The 21,887-nt window shown below is 39.1% G+C and overlaps 1 non-coding gene across 1 annotated transcript; it reads left to right on the forward strand.

Annotated features, from left to right (window-relative positions):
• Nucleotides 1-19,930: 19,930 nt before the first annotated feature.
• On the forward strand, nt 19,931-20,037 carry LOC118550303 (U6 spliceosomal RNA). The gene has a single exon (XR_004924485.1). It is a non-coding gene; the product is annotated as a U6 spliceosomal RNA (small nuclear RNA).
• Nucleotides 20,038-21,887: the final 1,850 nt, after the last annotated feature.

The raw sequence follows: 21,887 nt of genomic DNA on the forward strand, positions 1-21,887 counted from the left end.
TCAAGGAATCTATCACATTTACAATTGCACCAAAAACCATAAGATACATAGAAATAACCCTAACCAAAGAGGTAAGGCTCTGTACTCTGAAAACTAGAGAAGACTTATGAAAGAAGTTGAGGAAGATACAAAGAAATGGAAAAACATTCCATGCTCATGGATTGGAAGAACAAATATTGTTAAGATGCCTACATTACCAAAAGCAATGTAGACATTCAATGCAATCCCTATCCAGAGCTGGAATAAACAATCCTAAAATTGTATGGAACCAGAAAAGACCCCGAATAGCCAAAGGAATGTTGAAAAAGAAAACCAAAGCTGGAGGCATCACAATGCCTGACTTCAAGCTGTTTTACAAAGCTGTAATTGTCAAGACAGTATGGTCCTGGCACAAAAACAGACACATAGATCAATGGAAGAGAATAGAGAACCCAGAAATGGACCCTCAACTCTATAATCAACTAATCTTTGACAAAGCAGGAAAGAATATCCAATGGAAAAAAGTCTCTTCAACAAATGGTGCTGGGAAAATTGGACAGCCACAGCAGGAGAATAGAACTGGACCACTTTCTTACACCCTACACAAAAATAAACTCAAAATGGATGAAAGACCTAAATGTGAGACAGGACTCCATCAAAATCCTAGAGGAGAACACAGGCAGCAACTTCTTTGACCTTGGCCGCAACAATTTCTCGCTAGACACGTCTCCAAAGGCAAGGGAAACAAAAACAAAAATGAACTTTTGGGATTTCTTCAAGGTAAAAAGCTTCTGCAGGAAGCTTGACAAAACTAAAAGACAATTTACAAAATGGGAGAAGATATTTGCAATGTCTTATCAGATAAAGGGCTAGTATCTGAAATCTATAAAGAACTTATCAAACTCAACACCCAGGGAAAACCAAATCCCCTCAAGAAATGGGGAGAAGACATGAACAGACATTTCTTCAAAGAAGACATACAAACGGCCGACAGACACATGAAAAAGTGCTCAACATCACTCAGCATCAGGGAAAAACAAATGAAAACCACAATGAGATACCAACTCACACCAGTCAGAATGGCTAAAATTAACAAGTCAGGAAATGACAGATATTGGTGAGGATGTGGAAAAAGGGGAACCCTCTTACATTGTTGGTGGGAGTGCAAACTGGTACAGCCACTCTGGAAAACAATATTGAAGTTCCTCAAAAAGTTAAAAATACGACCTAGCAATTGTACTTCTAGGTACTTATCCAAGGGATACAAACATAGTGATTTGAAGAGGCACATGCATCCCAATATTTATATTGCCATTTGCAATGACGTGGATGGAATTAGAGGGTATTATGCTAAGCGAAATAAGTCAGTCAGAGAAAGACACGTATCATATGATTTCACTCATATGTGGAGTTTAAGAGACAAAACACATGAACATAGGAGAAGGCAAGGAGAAATAAAATAATGTGAAAATAGAGAGGGAGACAAACCATAGGAAACAAACCGAGAGTTGCTGGTGGGTGAGGCGAAGTGGTAATTGGGCATTAAGGAGGACTTGATGTAATGAGCAGTGGGTGTTATATGCAACTGATTAATCACTAAACTCTACCTCTGAAACTAATAATACACTTAAATTGATTTTAAATAAAAAATAATAATAAATGTGAAACAAAGCTGATTTTATGGTTTTAAAAATTCATAAGACTGTTCACCAAGAAACCTGAACAACAGCCAGTACCATATTAAGAAAAAAGGACCCTTGAACAAAGGTTTGAGTGAATCACAGAAGGGAACAAGGGGAACCATGAAGGACGGGTATGTGGTAAATACAAATAAATATTGATTGTCTAAAACAGAAAGAATAAGAATATCTTTTAAAATATATGTAGTGATAAGGCTATAGTAACCACATTGAATGAAAATGTTTCAATTAAAAGACAAATATTGTCAGACCAGTAAAAAAATAAATAGACACCAAATATATGTTGTTTACAAAAATACACATTAAATGTAGGGATACAGAAGACAGAGCCACCAGGGCCCAGTTAAGGAAACCAAGGAAACCAAGGCTTCTGATCCTGTAGAGATGAAGATCTGGTTCATTCCACACCTGGCAAACCACTAGACCCACTAAGTGCTGCTCAAGGAAATCCAGAACAAGTGGTAGAGAGGGGAAATTATTAACACTGTTTACCATCTTGGGACTGGCTGCAATAGTAAGGATTTTAATTTTTGTTTTGTTTCATGTTTTAACAAACACTCTTATTTTAATTTTCTTCAGAGACTAGCAATTTCCACTGCCTTGAAGAGGGCTCTGCGGCTTACTGGTTTGTATCTTCACATTGTGTTCCCACCACAATGCGAAAATGAAACTGCAGGAGACAGACAGAATGAGAGTGCAGGTGGACTGCATGAGCTGCTCACCCTCCAAGACTTTTTGCCACTTGTTTCCCCAGCCATTGGGCTGACTTATGTCAAGCAGGTTTATGAGAGACTGTGGGATCCACTGGCACTTGTGCATATACAACAGGAAATATGTCTGTGTTAATGTTTTTTCTGTGGGGTAAATCCATCTTTAGTCAACAGAAAACTCCTTTGAGATACAGTTTTTCATAGATCTTTTAGAAAATGGGAACATGAGCTTAAAGTGACTACATGCACTCTATACCAAGTAGTGGATGGACAACTCAGTGGTACACAAATTCATTTGAGTCCTCCTTTTCTGCCTCATTCCCTTTCCCCCTGGTTCTTGCTTTCTTGGGATGGCTTTTTTTTAAATACATAGCATCTGATTTTTTTCTTGGCCTCTGCTTTCTGAGGAATCCCAGATTAGTCACAGATAAAAGAGGAAAATCCAGACCATTGTCTAGAAAGTTCCAAATACCTAAATGTTTGACCTCATGAATAAAAATATCTGAGGAGGGACTGAACCCAGTAATTGCATGCAGTGATTAAAACTATTGCCTACCTCCAAAACTAATAATACACTATATGTTAATTAAATTGAATTTAAATTAAAATTAATTAATTAATTAATTGAATTAAATGCAAAAAAAAAAATTGCCTCCAATCAATTACCTGACCAAAGATGAGACCTTAGGAAAGAGGACCCAAGGAAAGAGGCCATACTGTACATCACCAGCTACAACACCAGGTACTGTCCTGCCCCAGTGTGCCTTTGCTCAAGCCACCTGCCTGCCCACAGTGCTCCACTCTCCCCACCTTAGCCTCCCCAGGCCTTCCTATACTTCCTCCAGGAAATTCTTCAACCCCTAAATCTCCTGGTGCCCACAGGATAAGCAACAAATGACTTCTTGTAATTAATCTTGTCTCCAAAACTAGACCGAGCTCCTTAGAAGGGACACTGTGCCCTAGACTGGGAGCAGCTTCAACATAGTGATCACACTGGCTCATAACTGCATCCTGCCTTTGGAGTGTGCCCATTCCAGGGACATGGCTGGGAACCTACAGGAAACAAATTCTTGCTAGCAAGACATAGACCTAGCAAGCAGGAGGCAAAGATGGATAGCACACAAGAGGCCTGACTGCAGCAAGCAGCCCCACAGGTAGGGCAAACAGCACATGCCACCACTAGCTGACTCTCAGCACAGAACAGACCTCCCATGCACCTCCACAAGGTTGGCAAGGGCCCAGGACTGCTTCTATGAAAAGATCTGTCCTTGGAAGTCACTTTAGATGGGAGAAGAATGCCTTCCTTGGCTTGCTCCAGAGGCTGTGTCCCCAGAGAGCTCATTGCTCTTTCCTGACAACCAGCCTAGGATTATGCCTATTGCCAGAGCCCTATGGAACAGGAGATGGATCATGAGCTTGATCAAACAAAGGTGGATAGATAAGAGGGCCTCTGGGATTGTCCCAGAGGTTCCAGAGCTGGATGAGGTTAGAGGACACTTGAAAACAGTTATTTGTTATTATAGAATCTATTGACCAGAGTTAATGAAATAGGCTATTTTCATTCTCAAGGCCAGCTTTGAGATTGAGAGTAACAGAGTATTAACCTGGGGGCGGGGGCGCTTATAATGTTCTGTGTCCTCCTACTTCTGGGGTCTCATGTCCATGCACAGAACATTAGAGCTGGCAGGGGCCTCAGAGCTTCAGCAGTCCAACCCCACATATCAATGATCAGAACTGAAGCCTAGAGATAGTCTGGGCAGCACAGAGCAGAGACTCCCTCCTGCCAACCCAAAACTCCCTTCTCATTCTATGTAGGGGTAGAAGGTTCCTCTGGGCCAAGGATGAGGAGCTCTGCTGAGGCCACCCACTCTCCTGGGTGGGAAGGGCTTGTCTACTCAGGGAAAGTCACACAAGAATTCAGCAGATGAGGCCAGATGGGGATCACAGGACAGTTCCTGATCCCTTAGGCTCTGGGCCTTTGTGCTGCACTTCTGACTCCTCATGCAGCAGGATATGCCCTAGGGACAGCTTGCTCAACCTCTCCAGGAGAGGAGCACATCTGTTGACCCAGCCACCTTCTTGGTGCTCATCAGGGGAACACAGAGATGAGGAAGGATGGAAAGTTCTCCAAAGCGGAAAGAGACACACTCAGTAAAATAGATTGAACATTCATGTTTACCTTTGCACCTTTCAAAAACCTCACAAAAATGCAGTAATGGACTTTAAAAAGCTATGAACCTACCAAAGAAATGAGAAAGAGTGAAGACAACGTAGACTGGAGATGTCAAGGATATGTTGGAAGAGAGGAAGGAAGGCAGACAAAGAGAGAGAGGGATAGAACCAATTCAACAGGGTTGCAAAGTCCAGGTTCAACCTGCCTGAGAGAAAGCAATGGGAGAAAGGCAGGAAAGACTCCAGATCTACTCCACGCACTGTGAGAGAGAGGCCTGACTGGGGAGTCCAGTTGGGTTGACTGCCTGTGCATGAAGCAATAAGACCTCAGGTTTGCCCCTATTCTGAAAGGCTCTGGATTCCAGGACAGTAGGCTCAAGTGAGAACAGGAATGAGGCCCCAGAGTGAACAAAGAGGGCCAATTGGAATGTATGTGAATGCTGAATCCTCAGACTTCTCCCTCAACAGGCTACTAGGAGCCTGACATTTAACTCAGAAGCAGGAAACAGAAGGATTCATCTCCAGAGAAACGGAGTGATCTCAGACACTGTGGGAGTATGGGCATATGGGTGAGGAGGCATGAATAAGCCATCATGCTGCACAGTCACCCTATAGTGGATGCCCACCAGTTAACAAGAACTAGACAAGAACAACACGCATCTTCTCATTCACTTTCAATGCCTCACCCTTAAATAAAACAAAAACCCAAGAATCCCCAAACTTTTGGGGGAAGTTTCCAAAGTGCAACATAGAGATCAAAACAAAGTACTTCAGAGAAAATAGGACCGCAGAAGAAAATAGACAATGCAGAAGCATAAGAAAACTTGAATTTCTATAATTTATACAACAGAACTAATAGAACATACAGAATCCATGATGCAAGTAGAGGTGCTATAAGAAAAGGAACAGTGTCAGAAAGCACTTCTAATATCTGTTAGGAGCTCTTAGAAATAAAAAAACAACTATGGTAATAGAAGTTAAAAGTTCAATAGAATGCAAAGATAAGTTTGAGAAAATCTATTAAGAAGCAGAAAATATAATGAAACTAAAGCATCAATTCATGAATTTTAACTTATGATACTTGGAGTTCCAAAAAGAGAGAAAAGAAAAGGAATTATTTTCTTTAACTCAAGAAAATTTCCCAAAATTTAGTTTTCTGATTTAAAGAGTCCACTGAGTGTTCAGCACAACAAATGAAAACAAAACACCAAGTTTTATTATCAATGCATTTCAGAATCACAGGAATAATGCTAAAAATTTCCAGAGAGAAAGAAATAAACAGGTGCCTAAGGATTTGAAAATGAAAGAAACAGGAGCAACACCTTTATAATTCTGAGGGGAAATGTTTCAAACTATCAGTCAAGCCTAAGAGTGGAATAGGATTGTCTTAGACATTCAAAGTCTCAAAAATCTACCTAAGGAAGCTATAGCAGTATGGATTTCAGCAAAACCAGAGAATTAACCAAGAAAGAGGAAAATGATCCAAAAAAGGAAGGAAACCAAGGGAAATCTCCAGATGATGGTGAGAAAAAACTCTTGGACAAGGTTTGAGCAGCAGGCCTAAGGTGAAGTCAGGTCCCATAGGAGCAGAAGAGTGAATACCAGGGGCGAGGTATCCAAAAAAGAAAAAAGGAAAGAAATTGATAGACTAGAAATGCATTTGAACATGTGGCAAATATATGGAGAAGGTGTTTCCGTATTCATTGAAGAGTCTGGCAGTAGCAATAGATACATGGAAAATTAGACAGAAAAAGAAGCAATGATTAATACCAGGAAAAATGAAAAGTTATACAAGGAAGGAAACATAAACATAACACAATATGGGGCACATCAGTGAATAATGTTTACATAATTACATAATGTGAATTCAGTATTGATTCAACAAAATAAAAGTAATAGAAGAGAGCTCATTCCTCATATTCAAAGATGGGCACTGGGTGTTATACGCAACTAATGTATTGTTGAACACTACGTCAGAAATTAATGATGTATCATATGTTGGCTAATTGAACATAAAAAGAACCCCCCCCCCAAAAAAAAATGTTTGGAAGTGTCTTTGTTGGAGCAGGGATAGATTTACCGAGAGTCCATATTCTCTGCCTCTTTTGCCTATGAACTAAAGCAGTGTGTGTGTGTGGGGGGGGAATCTCTCACTAGGATGGGCAGCTCAGTCTGGCTCTATGAAAAAGGATTTCCTCTAAAGTCTGAAAATCTGGTTACAAATCTGACCGATGACCCAGGCCTAAGTGGCCAGAATTTAAGTCATAGAGGGACAACCAAGGTTGTCTGCACATCCTTACAAACAGCCTTCCTAATTCTTGAGGAGAGTAGTGCAGTGGAAACATATATATTTGGGGTGCAGTGGTAAAAAAAAATCTAGACTCTAGATTCTGTTCTGCTAAGAATAAACTGCATGACTGATTTTTTCCTTTTGCTTCAGGCCCAAAAATGACTCAGCATACCACTGGAGGAAAGCACTGAAAGAAAAATGAGCAACAAGAAGTGGAAATAAAGGTTTTAGAAGGATTAAAAGGAAAATTATGGAAACTGATGGTAGTTATTGCATCTCAAAGACAAAAAAAAGAACGCTTCGAGCAGCCAGGACAAACAATGATATAGCAGCAAAGAACTTCAGTCTTTTTTTTTTTCTCTTCAAGAATTTTTTTTCCTTTTTTTCTTTTTTCTTTTATTATGTCAGTTAGCCAACATATAGTACATCATTAGTTTTTGATGTAGTGTTCAACGATTCATTAGTTGCATATAACACCCTGTGCTCATCACAACACATGCCCTCCTTAATACCCATCACCCAGTTACCCCATTCCTCCGCCCCTCTCCCTTCTGTAACCCTGAGTTTGTTTCCCAGAGTCCATAGTCACTCATGGTTCTTCTCCCTCTCTGATTTCTTCCCATTCAAATTTCCCTCCCTTCCCCTACGTTCCTCCCTGCTATTCCTTATATTCCACATATGAGTGAAACCATATGATAATTGTCTTTCTCTGCTTGACTTATTTGACTTAGCATAATCTCCTCCAGTTCCATCCCTGTCGATGCAAATGGTAGGTGTTCATCTTTTCTTATGGCTGAGTAATATTCCGTTGTATATATGAGCCACATCATTTTTTTTTATTTTTTTAAAGATTTTATTTATTTATTTGACAGAGACAGAGACAGCGAGAGCAGGAACACAAGCAGGGGGAGTGGGAGAGGGAGAAGCAGGATTCCCGCTGAACAGGGAGCCTGATGTGGGACTCGATCCCAGGACTCTGGGATCATGACCTGAGCCGAAGGCAGCCGCTTAACGACTGAGCCACCCAGGAGCCCCTGAGCCACATCTTTTTTATCCATTCATCTGTTGAAGGGCATCTTGGCTCCTTCCACAGTTTGGCTATTGTGGACATTGCTGCTGTGAACAAAGAAGGTGCAGGTGCCCCTTCTTTTCACTACCTCTGTATTTTGGGGGGTAAATACCTAGCAGTGCAATTGCTGGGTTGCATGGTAGCTCTATTTTTAATATCTTGAGGAACCTCCATACTGTTTTCCAGAGTGGCTATACCAGTTTGCATTCCCAACCAACAGTGTAAGAAGGTTCCCCTTTCTCCATTCCTCACCAACATTTGTTGTTTCCTGTCTTGTTAATTTTTGCCATTTTAACTGGTGTAAGGTGGTATCTCATTGTGGTTTTGATTTGTATTTCCCTGATGGCTAGTGATGTTGAACATTTTTTCATGTGTCTGTTAGCCATTTGTATATCTTCTTTGGAGAAGTGTCTGTTCATGTCTTCTGCCCATTTCTTGAGTGGATTATTTGTTTTTTGGGTGTTGAGTTTGAGAAGTTCTCTATAGATCTTGGATACCAGCCTTTTTTCTGAAATGTCATTTGCAAATATCTTCTCTCATTCCCTGGGTTGCCTCTTAGTTTCATTGACGGTTTCCTTTGCTGTGCAGAAGGTTTTATCTTGAAGAAGTCCCAAAAGTTCATTTTTGCTTTTGTTTCCCTTGCCTTTGGAGACGTGTCTAGCAAGAAGTTGCTGCAGCCAAGGTCAAAGAAGTTGCTGCCTATGTTCTCCTCCAGGATTTTGATGGAGTCCTGTCTCACATTTAGGTCTTTCATCCATTTTGAGTTTATTTTTGTGTAAGGTGTAAGAAAGTGGTCCAGTTCTATTCTCCTGCTGTGGCTGTCCAATTTCCCCAACACCATTTGTTGAAGGGACCATTTTCCATTGGATATTCTTTCCTGCTTTGTCGAAGATTAGTCGATCATAAATAGAGTTGAGGGTCCATTTCTGGGTTCTCTATTCTGTTCCATTGTCTATGTGTCTGTTTTTATGCCAGGACCATACTGTTTTGATGATCACAGCTTTGTAAAACAGCTTGAAGTCAGGCATTGTGATGCCTCCAGCTTTGGTTTTCTTTTTCAACATTCCTTTGGCTATTCAGGGTCTTTTCTGGTTCCATACAAATTTTAGGATTGTTTGTTCCAGCTCTGTGAAAAATGTTGATGGTATTTTGTTAGGGATTGCATTGAATGTGTAGATTCTTTGGGTAGCATAGATATTTTAAGAATATTTGTTCTTGCAATCCATGACCATGGAATGTTTTTCCATTTCTTTGTATCTTCCTCAACTTCTTTCATAGGTGTTCTATAGTTTTCAGAGTACAGATCCTTTACCTCTTTGGTTAGGTTTATTCCTAGGTATCTTATGGTTTTTGGTGCAATTGTAAATGCGATAGATTCCTTGATTTCTCTTTCTTCTGCCTCATTGTTAGTGTATAGAAATGCAACTGACTTCTGTGCATTGATTTTATATCCTGTCACTTTGCTGAATTCCTGAATGAGTTCTAGCAATTTTGGGGTTGATTCTTTTGGGTTTTCAACATAGAGTGTCATGGCATCTTGGAAAAGTGAAAATTTGACTTCTTCTTTGCTGATCTGGATGCCTTTTATTTCTTTTTGTTGTCTGATTGCTGAGGCTAGGACTTCTAGCACTATGTTGAACAATAATAGTGAAAGTGGGCATCCCTGTCGTGTTTCTGACCTTAAGGCAAAAGCTCTCAGTTTTTCCCCATTGAGACTGATATTCGCTGTGGGCTTTTCATAGATGGCTTTTATGATATTGAGGTATGTTCCCTTTATCCCTATACTTCGAAGAGCTGTATTTTGTCAAATGCTTTTTCTGCATCAATTGAGAGGATCATATGGTTCTTGTCTTTTCTTTTACTAATGTGCTCTATCATGTTGATTGATTTCTGAATATTGAACCACCCTTGCATCCCAGGAATAAATCCCACCTAGTCATGGTGAATAATCCTTTTAATGTCCTGTTGCATCCTATTAGCTAGGACCTTGTTGAGTATTTTGGCATCCATGTTCCTCAGGGATATTGGTCTGTAATTTTCCTTTTTGATGGGGTCTTTTTTGGGTTTTGCGGTCAGGGTAATGCTGGCCTCATAGAAAGAGTTTGGAAGATTTCCATCCCTTTCTATTTTCTGAAACAGCTTCAGAAGAATAGGTATTATATCTTCTTTAAATATTTGGTAGAATTCCCCTGGGAAGCCATCTAGCCCTGGACTCTTGTTTTTTGGGAGGTGTTTGATTACTGCTTCAATTTCCTTACTGGTTATTGATCTGTTCGGATTGTTTATTTCTTCCTGTTTCAGTCTTGGTAGTTTATAAGTTTCCAGGAATGCATCCATTTCTTCCAGATTGCTTAATTTGTTGTCATATTGTTGCTGGTAGTAATTTCTAATAATTGTTTCTATTTCCTTGGTATTAGTCATGATCTCTCCCCTTACATTCATGATCTTATTAATTTGGGTCCTTTCTCTTTTCTTTTGGGTAAGTCTGGCCAGAGGTTTATCAATCTTATTAATTCTTTCAAAGAACCAGCTTCTAGTTTCATTGATCTAGACTGCTTTTTATTTAGAAATATTTCATGAGTATTTTCCCAGGTTAAAAAATATGTTGTCCAATATATTTTCAACATCTATATATTTTCCCACTAAGGAAATTGAATCAAGACTCAGAAGGTTCCCAACATTTTACTCCTGGACTGCAAGGGTAGTTCAACATCCACAAATCAATCAGTGTGATACACATTAGTAAAAGAAAGGACAAGAACCCCATGAGCTTCTCAATAGATGCAGGAAAAGCATTTGACACACTAGATCAACTGTTCTTGATAAAAACTCTCCACCATGTGGGATAGAGGGAACAAACCTCAATATCATAAAGCCACATACAAAAGACCCACAGCAAATATCATCCTCAATGGGGAAAAACTGAGAGCTTTTCTCCTAAGGTCAGGAACGTGACAGGGGTGTCCACTCTCACCACTGTTGTTCAACACAGTACTAGTCCTAGCCTCAGCAATCAGACAACAAAAAGAAATAAAAGGCATCCAGATCAGCAAAGAAGAAGTCAAATTTTCACTTTTCCAAGATGCCATGACACTCTATGTTGAAAACCCAAAAGAATCAACCCCAAAATTGCTAGAACTCATTCAGGAATTCAGCAAAGTGACAGGATATAAAATCAATGCACAGAAGTCAGTTGCATTTCTATACACTAACAATGAGGCAGAAGAAAGAGAAATCAAGGAATCTATCGCATTTACAATTGCACCAAAAACCATAAGATACCTAGGAATAAACCTAACCAAAGAGGTAAAGGATCTGTACTCTGAAAACTATAGAACACCTATGAAAGAAGTTGAGGAAGATACAAAGAAATGGAAAAACATTCCATGGTCATGGATTGCAAGAACAAATATTCTTAAAATATCTATGCTACCCAAAGAATCTACACATTCAATGCAATCCCTAACAAAATACCATCAACATTTTTCACAGAGCTGGAACAAACAATCCTAAAATTTGTATGGAACCAGAAAAGACCCTGAATAGCCAAAGGAATGTTGAAAAAGAAAACCAAAGCTGGAGGCATCACAATGCCTGACTTCAAGCTGTTTTACAAAGCTGTGATCATCAAAACAGTATGGTCCTGGCATAAAAACAGACACATAGACAATGGAACAGAATAGAGAACCCAGAAATGGACCCTCAACTCTATCTATGATCGACTAATCTTCAACAAAGCAGGAAAGAATATCCAATGGAAAAGAATATCCCATGGAAAATGGTCCCTTCAACAAATGGTGTTGGGGAAATTGGACAGCCACAGCAGGAGAATAGAACTGGACCACTTTCTTACACCCTACACAAAAATAAACTCAAAATGGATGAAAGACCTAAATGTGAGACAGGACTCCATCAAAATCCTGGAGGAGAACATAGGCAGCAACTTCTTTGACCTTGGCTGCAGCAACTTCTTGCTAGACACGTCTCCAAAGGCAAGGGAAACAAAAGCAAAAATGAACTTTTGGGACTTCTTCAAGATAAAAAGCTTCTGCACACCAAAGGAAACTTTTGACAAAACTAAAAGACAACCTACAGAGTGGGAGAAGATATTTGCAATGTCTTATCAGATACAGGGCTAGTATCTAAAATCTATAAAGAACTTATCAAACTCAGGGCGCTGGGGTGGCTCAGTTGGTTAAGTGTCTGCCTTCAGCTAAGGTCATGATCCCAGGACCCTGGGATCGAGCCCTGCATTGTGCTCCCTGCTCGGCAGGGAGCCTACTTCACCCTTTCCTCCCAGCTCCTGTTTTCTCTTGCTATCTCTGTCTCTCTCTCTCTCAAATAAATAAATAAAATCTTAAAAAAAAAAAGAACTTACCAAACTCAACACCCAGAGAACAACAAATCCACTCAAGAAATGGGCAGAAGACATGAACAGACATTTCTCCAAAGAAGACATACAAATTGCCAACAGACAAATGAAAAAATGTTCAACATACTCGGCATCAAGGAAATACAAATAAAACCATAATAAGCTATTACCTGACACACTCAGAATGGCTAAAATTAGCAACTCAGGAAACATGTTGGAGAGGATGTTGGAGAAGGGAGAACTCTCTTACACTGTTGGTGGGAATGCAAGCTGGTACAGCCACTCTGGAAAACAGTATGGAGGTTCCTGAAAAAGTTAAAAATAGAGCTACCCTTTGAGCTAGCAATTGCTCTACTAGGTAATTATGGAAAAGATACAATCATAGTGATTCAAAGAGGCACATGCACCCCAATGTTTATAGCAGCAGTGTCTACAATAGCCAAACTGTGGAAAGAGCCCAGGTGTCCATTGACTCATGAATGGATCAAGAAGAAGTGGTATATATATACAATGGAATATTTTCAGCCATCAAAAAGAAGGCAATCATGCCCCTTGCAACAACGTTGATGATACTAGAAGGTATTATGCTAAGTGAGATAAGTCAGAGAAAGACACATAGCATAACATTTCACTCATATGTGGAATTTAAAAAACAAAACAGACAAATATAGGGGAAAGGAAGGAAAAATAAGATAAGACAAAATCAGAGAGGGAGCCAAACCATAAGAGACTCTTAACTATAGGGAACAAACTGAGGGTTGCTGGAGGGGAGGTGGGTGCAGGGATGTGGTAACTGGGTGATGGGCATTGAGGAGGGCACTTGATATAATGAACACTGGGTGTTATATGCAACTGATGAATCACTAAATTCTATCTTTGAAACTAATAATACACTAATTAATTAAATTGGGGATTTTAAATAAAAACAAAAACAAAAAAAGGCTCCCAACAAACAAAAGCCCAAGGTGGTTTCACTGGTGAGTTCTACCAAACACTTAAAGAAGAATCAATGTCAATTCTTTTCAAACTCTTCCATAAAATTAAAAAGGAGGGAACACTCAAATAAGCACAATACACAAATGTTATACACCACATTAATAGAATGAAAAATAAAAATCATAAGGTCACCTCAATAGATGCAGAAAAAGCATTTGACAGAATTCAACATCCTTTCAGGATCAAAATGCTGAATAAATGGATGTAGAGGACTATACCACAGTATAATAAAAGTATGACAAGCACACAGCTAATACCATACTCAACAGTGAAAGATTGAAAACTTTCCTGCCAAGATCAGAAACAAGACAGGGTGCTCACTCTCTCCACTCCTAATTCAACATAGAACTGGAAATTTGAGGCAGAGCAATTAGGTGAGAAAAAGAAATAAAAGGAATCCAAACTGGAAATGAAGAAGTAAAATTGTCTTTGTTCCCAGATGATGTGATATACATAGAATATGCTAAGACTCCACCAAAACACTGTTGGAACTAATAAACAAATTTAGTAAAGTTGAAGGATACAAAATCAACACACAAAAAAATCAGTTGCATTTCTCTACACTAACAACAATCTGAAAAATAAATAAATAAAACAATTACATTATCAAAAATAATGCAATACTTAGGAATAAATTTAACCAAGGAGGTAAAAGATCTGTACATTGAAAACTACTAGACATTGATGAAAAAAATTGAGGATGGAAATAAATGGGAAAATATCCCATATTTGTGGAGGAAGAATTAATACTGTTCAAATGTCCATACTATTCAAAGTCATCTATAGATTTAATGCAATCTCTATCAAAACTCTAATGGCATTTTTCAACAGAAACAGAAATAATAATCCTAAAACTCCAAAGGTCCACAAAAGACCCCAAGTAGCCAAAATCCTGAGAAAGAAGAACACAGCTGAAAGCATCACACCTCCTGATTTCAAGTTTTATTCCAAAGCTATAATAATCAAAATAACATGGTACTGGCATAAAAACAGACACATAGATGAATGGAATAGAACTAAGAGGCCAGAAATAAACCCATGCATATACAGTCAGCTAGTATTTGACAAGGGGGCTAAGAATACTCAGTGGGGGAATGAATAATCTCTTCAATAAATGTTGTTAGGAAAACTGTATATTCACATGCAGAAAAAAGAAACTGGAGCCCTATCTCAGACGACTCATAAAAATTAACTCAAAATGAGAAGAATGTAGCAGGAGGGGAAGAATGAAGGGGGGGAAATCGGAGGGGGAGAAGAACCATGAGAGACAATGGACTCTGAAAAACAAACTGAGGGTTCTAGAGGGGAGGGGGTTGGGAGGATGGGTTAGCCTGGTGATGGGTATTGAGGAGGGCACGTTCTGCATGGAGCACTGGGTGTTATGCACAAACAATGAATCATGGAACACTATATCTAAAACTAATGATGTAATGTATGGGGATTAACATAACAATAAAAAAAATTAAAAAAAAATTAACTCAAAATGGATTAAAGATTTAAATATAAGACCTGGGGGCACCTGGGTGGCTCAATCAGTTGAGTGTTGGACTCTTGATCTCAGCTCAGGTCTTGATCTCAAGGTCTGTCTTGAGTTCAAGCCTCAGGTTGGGCTCCACATTGGGTGTGGAGCCTAGTTTAAAAAAAAAAAAAAAAAGAGGGGCGCCTGGGTGGCTCAGTGGTTGAGTGTCTGCCTTCGGCTCAGGTCATGATCCCAGGGTTCTGGGATCGAGCCCCACACTGGGCTCCCTGCTTGGCGGGAAGCCTGCTTCTCCCTCTCCCACTCCCTCTGCTTGTGTTCCCTCTCTTGCTGTGTCTCTCTTTGTCAAATAAATAAAACCTTAAAAAAAGAAAAAAAAAAGACCTGAAATTATAAAATTCATAGAAGAAAACACAGGGGATAAAGCTCCTTGACGTTGGTCTTGGCAATGATTTTAAAATATGACACTAAAAGCACAAGCAACAATAGCAAAATAAAAAAGCAGAACTACATCAAACTAAAAATCTTCTGCAATGCCCTGCAAAAGAAATAATCAACAAAATGTAAGGCCACCTATGGAATGAGAAAAAATATTCTGTAACCCTCTATGTGATAAGGGGCTAATAATATCCAAAGTATATAAAGAATTCATACAACTCAATAAAAAAAATAAACAATTGATTAAAAAATGGGCAAAGGAACTGAATAGATATTTTTCCAAAGAAGACATCCAAATGGCCAACAAACATGAAAACGTGTTCAACATCACTAATTATCAGGAAAATTCACATCAAAACCACAAGATATCACTTCACACTTGTTAGAATTGCTATTATCAAAAGACAATACACAGCAAGAGGAGAGAAGAGAGGATGTGGAGAAAATGCAACCTTTGTATACTGTTGGTGGGAATATAAATTATTGCATCCACAATGTAGAAGAGTATGAAGGTTCCTCAAAAAAGTAAAAATAGAATTTCATATGATCCAGCAATTCCACCTCTGGGGTATGTCCAAAGGAAATGAAAACACTATCTCAAAAAGATATCTGCACCCCATTCCAGCATTATTCCAGCATTATTCATAATAGTCGAGACATGGAAACAACCTTAGTGTCCATAAATGGATGAATGGATAAGCAATATGTGTGTGTATATATATGTACACACACATATGTGTATATATATATACATATAAACACAATGGGATATTATTCAGCCATAAAAAGAAGGAAATTCTGCCTTTTGTGTCAACATGGATGGATCTTGAGGGCTAAGTGAAGTAGGTCAGACAAAGACAAATACTGTATCATTTCGCCTGTATGCAGAATCTCAAAAAGCTGAATTCACAGAAGTAGAGAGTGGAAGGGTGGTTGGCAGGGGATGGGAGGGTGGAAGAAATAGGGAGTTGTTGGTCAAAGGATACAACCTTCCAGCTATAAAATGAATAACTTTGGGGATCTAATGTACAGTATAGTGACAATAACTGACAATATGATATTATATACTTGCAAGTTGCTCAGAAAGTGGTCCAGTTTCATTCTTCTGCATGTGGCTGTCCAATTTTCCCAACACCATTTGTTGAAAAGATTGTCTTTTTTCCATTGGACATTCTTTTCTGCTTTGTTGAAGAAGCATTTTCATTGGCCATAAAGTTGAGGGTCCATTGCTTGGTTCTCTATTCTGTTCCATTCACCTATGTGTCTATTTTTGTGCCAGTACCATACTGTCTTGATGATTACAGCTTTGTAATAGAGCTTAAAGTCTGGCATTGTGATGTCACCAGCTTTCTTACACCATACACAAAGTTAAACTCAAAATGGATGAAAGGAATCCATCAAAATCCTAGAGGAGAACATAGGCAGCAAACTCTTTGATCTCAACACAGCAACTTCTTACTAGACATGTCTCCAGATGTAAGGGAAACAAAAGCAAAAATGAACTTTTGGGACTTCTTCAAGATAAAAAGCTTTTGCACAGCAAAGAAAACTTTTGACAAAACTAAAAGACAATTGACAGAATAGCAGAAGATATTTGCAAATGACTTACCAAATAAAGGGCCAGTGTCCAAAATCTATAAAGAACTTACCAAACTCAACACCCAAAAAACAACAAATCCAGTCAAGAAATGGGCAGAAGACATGAACAGACATTTCTCCAAAGAAGACATACAAATGGCTAACAGACAGATGAAAAAATGCTCAACATCACTCGGCATCAAAGAAAATACAAATCAAAACCACAATGAGATACCAACTCACACCAGTCAGAATGGCTAAAATGATCAACTCAGGAAACAACAGATGTTGGTGAGCATGCAGAGAAAGGGAAACACTCTTATACTGTTGGGGGGGGGTGCAGCCACTCTGGAAAACAGTATGGAGGTTCCTCAAAAAGTTGAAAATAGAGCTACCATATGATCCAGCAATTGCACTCCTGGGTATTTACCCCAAAGATACAAAAGTAGGGACCCGAAAGGGTACGTGCACCCCGATGTTTATAGCAGCAATGTCCACAATAGCCAAACTGTGGAAAGAGCCAAGATGTCCATCAACAGATGAATGGATAAAGAAGATGTGGTATATATATACAATGGAATATTATGCAGCCATCAAAAGGAATGAGATCTTGCCATTTGCAACGACGTGGATGGAACTGGAGGGTATTATGCTGAGCGAAATAAGTCAAACAGAGAAAGACATGTATCATATGACCTCACTGATATGAGGAATTCTTAATCTCAGGAAACAAACTGAGGGTTGCTGGAGTGGGGGGTGGGGTGGGAGGGATGGGGTGACTGGGTGATGGACACTGGGGAGGGTATGTGTTCTGGTAAGCGCTGTGAATTGTGCAAGACTGTTGAATCTCAGATCTGTACCTCTGAAACAAATAATGCAATATATGTTAAGAAAGAAAAAAAAGAAGAAGAATGTAGCAGGAGGGGAAGAATGAAGGGGGGGAATCGGAGGGGGAGAAGAACCATGAGAGACGATGGACTCTGAAAAACAAACTGAGGGTTCTAGAGGGGAGGGGGTTGGGAGGATGGGTTAGCCTGGTGATGGGTATTGAGGAGGGCATGTTCTGCATGGAGCACTGGGTGTTATGCACAAACAATGAATCATGGAACACTATATCTAAAACTAATGATGTAATGTACGGGGATTAACATAACAATAAAAAAATTAAAAAAAAAAGACATACAAATGGCTAACAGACACATGAAAAAATGCTCAAAATCACTCGGCATCAAAGAAAATACAAATCAAAACCACAATGAGATACCAACTCACACCAGTCAGAATGGCTAAAATGATCAACTCAGGAAACAACAGATGTTGGTGAGCATGCAGAGAAAGGGAAACACTCTTATACTGTTGGGGGGCGTGCAGCCACTCTGGAAAACAGTATGGAGGTTCCTCAAAAAGTTAAAAATAGAGCTACCCTTTGAGCTAGCAATTGCACTACTAAGTATTTATCCTAAGGATACAAACATAGTGATTCGAAGGGGCACATGCACCCCAATGTTTATAGCAACAATGTCCACAATAGCTAAACTATGGAAAGAGCACAGATGTCTGTCGACAGATGAATGGATAAAAAAGTGGCATATATATATACAATGGAATATTACTCAGCCATCAAAAAGAAGGAAATCTTGCATTTGCAACAAGGTGGATGGAACTAGAGGATATTATGCTAAGCGAAATAAGTCAGTCAGAGAAAGACAAATACCATATGATTTCACTCATATGTGAAATTTAAGAAACAAAACAGATGAACATAGGGGAAGGGAAGGAAAAATAAAATAAGATAAAGACAGAGAGGGAGGCAAACCATAAGAGATTCTTAACTCTAGGGAACAATCTGAGCATTGCTCTAGGGGAGGTAGGAGGGGGGATAGGGTAATTAGGTGGTGGGCATTAAGGAAAGCACTTGATGTAATGAGCACTGGGTGTTATATGCAACTGATGAATCACTAAATTTTACCCCTGAAACTAATACTACACTATATGCTAACTAACTTGAATTTAAATAAAATTTTGAAAGGAATAAAAAAGAAATTTGCTAAGAGAGTAAACCTTAAATGTTACTACTACACCCTAATATTGTGGAGGGATGTTTTGCCATATATACATGTATAAAATAATCAGGTTGTACACCCTAAACTTCCATATAGATGTGTCAATAATATCTCAATACAGTTAGGAAAAAAAGACAATACAATTTAAAAATCTGTAAAGGACTTGAATAGACATTTCTCCAAAGAATGTATACAAATGGCTGATAATTACATTAAAAATTCCTTAATATCACTAATCACCAGGGAAATGCAAATCAAACCATGATGCGATATCACTTCATGCTCATTAGGATGACTATTATTAAAAAACAACAAAAACACAGAAAATAACAAATAATTGGTACAAATGTAGAGAAATTGGAGTCCTTTGGCAGTGCTTGTGGGAATATAAAATGGTGTAGGAAAAAGTACAATGTAGAAAAAAGTACAATGGTTCCTCAAAAAATTAAACATAGAATTACCATTATGACCCAACAATTCCACTTCCACGTACATACTCAAAAGATATGAAAGCTGAAACTTGAACAGATATTTATACACCAATGTTTTATAGCAGCATTATTCACAATAGACAAAAGGTAGAAACAACTCAAATGTCTATCAAGGGAAGAATGGATTAAAAAATGTGGTATATACATACAGTGTAATATTATTCAGCCTTAAAAAGGAATGAAATTTTGATAAATACTACAACATGGATGAATCTTGAAAACCTAATGCTAAGTGAAATAAACCAGACACAAAAGTACAAATATTGTATGATTCCATCTATATGAATTACTTAGAACAGTGAATTTCATAGAGGAAGAAAGTAGAATAGAGGTTACCAGCAGCTAGGGGGAGAGACAAATGAGGAGTTTTTTCTTAATTGGTAGAGTTTCTGTTGGGGTCATAAAAATATCTTGGAAATAGAGATGATGGTGCATTAACTATGGGGATGGACTTAATGATACTGAATTGTACACTAAAAAATACTGGAATGGGAAATTCAATGTTATATATATTTTACCAGAACTTTAGAAAAGAAAAAGCAACAAACTATTTGTTTCTTTTTTAAGATGGAAGTTTTAAAATATAGGTAATTTTGTGCTCACTTCTGTAGGACATATACTAAAATTGGAATGATACAGAGAAGATTAACTTTGCTCCTATGCAAGGATGACATGCAAATTCATGAAGTGTTCCATATTTTTAAAACTAAATTTTTAAAATAAAACAAAATACAGTTACTTTTGAAAGAACAAGAAACCACCCAGTCATTGCAGTAGGCCACATCATGTGAATGTATCCCTAATGCTAGTTTGTTTGAGATTGTGGAGGACATCTTTCTGCAGGGGAACTAGCCTGAGTACTAGGGTGCCTCTTGCCACACCCATCCTTGGAGCCATCACCCCTCCTCCCTACCCAGCCACCTACTCCAAATTGTGGCTCTTGAAGTCTTTCTTCTCCAAGTTGAGAGTCCTAGCCCTTTCATCCTTCCTTGGGGGCAAAGGATCCCTCTGCCTCACCTGCCAGTCTTCTCTGAGGATCTACTGAGTTTAGGCTGCAAACCTGGATTTTTGCACCCTGACTGATGCAGTTAACAGGCTACTGCCATATTTGTGCTCACCGTCAGGTGAAATCCTTTGAATTTGTCAGAAAGCAAAGGTTATGGCCAGAAGGTCTGAGACCCACTGGTCAATCAAGTAACCAGGGAGCAAGGTCAGAGAACCCTAAGGGCCCACCCCAGGAAAGAAAAGGGTTAGAGCCACAGCCCCAAAATGTTGTGAGTCCCGATGAGAAAACTAAGTGTAATATATATATATATATATATTTTAAAGATTATATATAATATATATATATATATATATATTTTAAAGATTTTATTTATTTATTTGACAGAGAGAATAGCGAGAGCAGGAACACAAGCTGGGGGAGTGGGAGAGGGAGAAGCAGGCTTCCTGCTGAGCAGGGAGCCCGATGTGGGACTCGATCCCAGGACCCTGGGATCATGACCTGAGCCGAAGGCAGACGCTTAACGACTGAGCCACCCAGGCACCCGAGAAAACTAAGTGTATTATAAAAATAACATAAAGCAAGTTTACAGTAGAACACTATTAAAAATCATTCAGTAATATCCGAACTGGGAAATCCTGGTATGAAAGCTCTTTCCAGGGGTCCTTGGAGAAGACCTGATCCCATGTCTTTGGGGAAGAAAAAAATATATATTATAAATTATACATATAGTTTGTTTTGTTTCTTAAAAATCAAGGATATTTTAAAACTCTTTGAAAGGATGAAAGTAGATGGCTTAGCATAGTTCTCAATGGCCAAAGGCTGACAATTTGGAATGAAAAAGAGCACTAATTATCCTCAAAAGGGGAAAAGTTTAAGAAAAATATGAAGTCCTTCTAATGCAGAAAAGGGAAGACCATAATAGAAGAAACTAATGTTTATTAACTTTAGTAAGCACTATGGAGTCTGTGGGAGTCCTATTCTTGATTCAGGGTATATGTCGCAATGAAACATAGATCCGCCTTTGTTTCTACCTAATAGGGGAAGAATTGACTAAGGGAACTCTGATGGCCAGAAACTGACAGGAAAGGTCAGGACTACACCACCAACACCGGGAGAGGGGACACCTGGGGTCATGCATGCTGCATCAGTCAGCAGGTAGAAAAACTCTTCAAATGCAAGAAATGGGCTCATCCAAAGGCAGTGGAAGATCCTCTCCGGGGGAGGGGACATCAGTGGAAACCTCTTGACTCTGGGGTGAGGCAATCTCAAGGTGACTATAAAGAAGGTTGATGGGTTATGACAAAGACAGCCCAACCCAACGTGGGACACCCTATGTCTAGGGTCTTTTTGGACGTGGGGACAGGGAGGGAGCCAATCAGGCAAAAGGAAGTCATGGCCTTTGCCATTTGCCCTAGCCCAGACCTCTTTCTGGCCTCAGTTCAAGCCTGGACTGGGCGACCCTCTGTCCTTCTTTCCATCACTCACTGCCTGCATTCACCCCTGTTGTGTGGGATCAGCCCCTTACGACCACCCCCATCTCCAGCCC

Source organism: Halichoerus grypus, chromosome 4, assembly GCF_964656455.1.
Source record: "Halichoerus grypus chromosome 4, mHalGry1.hap1.1, whole genome shotgun sequence".
NCBI lineage: Eukaryota > Metazoa > Chordata > Mammalia > Carnivora > Phocidae > Halichoerus > Halichoerus grypus.